Consider the following 1,915-nt stretch of genomic DNA (forward strand, 5'->3'; position numbering starts at 1 on the left):
TGCCATGGCTGGCGAGGAAGCTCATCACCCTCATGTATTGCAGAACAAGCTTGACAGTAGTCGCGGAAGACGAACCCGTGATCTCTCTCTCTCTCTCTCTCTCTCTCTCTCTCTCTCTCTCTCTTTTTTGACATGAAAGACCCAATGTTGAAATAAGCCTAAATCAGCTGTCTACTTACAAAACCCTAGCCATTCTCTCTTGGCTAGTATCAGAAAGAATCTTCCGCACAAAATAACATCTCATCAAGCCTTCAAAGCATATTTTCACTTTGGGAAATAGGTCTCTTTCTTCTTCTGCTTCAATGTCTTTAAACCAGCCTGATGTTTGGTTAGCCGCTGCCGAATGGCACGGGGTGCAGGTCCAATGGCAACCACTTGTTCTTGTAGGCGGTGCGAAGAGCTACTGACATCCTGACTACCTTGATTTTGAGTAGCTTGTTGGGTGCTCCTCCAATCACCTTGGATACTCTCAACAGAGCAGGCTCTGCTTTTAGGTCCTTGAGTTGAGTCTGCAGCTCCTCCTTGCTCTTGGCTCGCAATTCATGCAGCTTGATCTTGGCCATTTTAATGAGCAATGACCTTAGAGTAGCCTTCACGAGCAGCATCCCATGAGCAGATTTTGGATTCCTACAGAGAGTTTTTTTAGAGAGAGAGAGAGAGAGAGAGAGAGAGAGAGAGAGAGAGAGAGAGAGAGAGAGAGAGAGAGAGAGAGATGTAGCCGCACGCTCGTCAAGCTTAACCATCATGCAGCTGTAGCCATGGCCGGCGACAAAACTCATGGCCCTTGTGTATTGCAAAACAAGTTGTACTTTGATTGATGCTCCTGACTGCTTGGCTAAACGCTGCAAGGCTACAGCTTCCAAATAATTAGGCTCCCTCAACAAGGAGCTTGCCTTCCTGCCAGCATTTGTCAATTTCAGCTTAAGTGCAGTAGAGCGGTGTCGTCGTCGTTCTTGATGGCTAGGAATGTGTGGGCATGCAGTCTTCGCATTGATGACTTCTCTTGAGAGATGCAACAATAATAATAGAGTTGTTAAATATTGCATATTGACACTCTTTCTATACGGTTTTGTCAGAACTCACCTATCAGTAATGTAATCACTTTTCCTTTTTAAGCTCTATGCTTATATGAGAGAGAGAGAGAGAGAGAGAGAGAGAGAGAGAGAGAGAGAGAGAGAGAGAGAGAGAGAGAGAGAGAGAGAGAGAGAGGACTTCATCTTCATTCTTGCCAAATCCCTCCTTCCATGTGCCTTCACAATCATGTAGGCCCTATCTTCACCCTTCATGTCAGCATTATCTGCATGATCTTCATCACCTCCCCGTCTCGTGCCCATGAATCCCTCGTTGATAAGGGTCTCCTCTCCGCAACTCGCCTTGAAAACTCAAAAAGAGGACTCAAAAAATTCTCAGAAAGAGTCCACTCTGACACGGACTCCTTTATCTGGTTGTTGATGAAAATGACTATAGTTGACCTTCTTGCCTTAGCTAGTGTAACTCCAACAGGCTTCTAGCCTTTTCTTGCCCAACCTTGTCGCTATATGACATGTGAAGGCATTAATGGTGGAGGTTTAATTTGTCGTTGATCGAACTTGGTCTTGCAAAAATACTAGCGCTTCCCCTACCAGATGCCCTTCGATCCCTGGAAGTCATACCTCGAGGCACTCTATCTTAACCACCTAGGCTAGCACATGACCCTGAGAATGATGCGAGGTCATACGTATAAAAGTCTTGGCCCCCTATTGTGGCTATCCAACATCCTGGATCCCGCTTGTCTTGCAGATTGAGGCGCATTTGTTGATCCCTTTACTCTGCCCCCATATCACTTATAGACGTGGCTTGCCAACCAAATCCAATGAATGGAGACACTCATATTTGCCTTTCCTAGCCAACAATGTTGTTTCAAAGCTGTATGTTG

The 1,915-nt window shown here is 45.7% G+C and overlaps 1 pseudogene; it reads right to left on the reverse strand.

The window, feature by feature from the left end:
- Positions 1-243: 243 nt before the first annotated feature.
- LOC147428067 (large ribosomal subunit protein uL29z pseudogene) lies at positions 244-563 on the reverse strand (annotated as a pseudogene).
- Positions 564-1,915: the final 1,352 nt, after the last annotated feature.

The sequence above is a fragment of the Adiantum capillus-veneris genome, chromosome 23 (assembly GCF_014529385.1).
Source record: "Adiantum capillus-veneris isolate H3 chromosome 23, ASM1452938v2, whole genome shotgun sequence".
Taxonomy (NCBI): Eukaryota; Viridiplantae; Streptophyta; class Polypodiopsida; order Polypodiales; family Pteridaceae; genus Adiantum; species Adiantum capillus-veneris.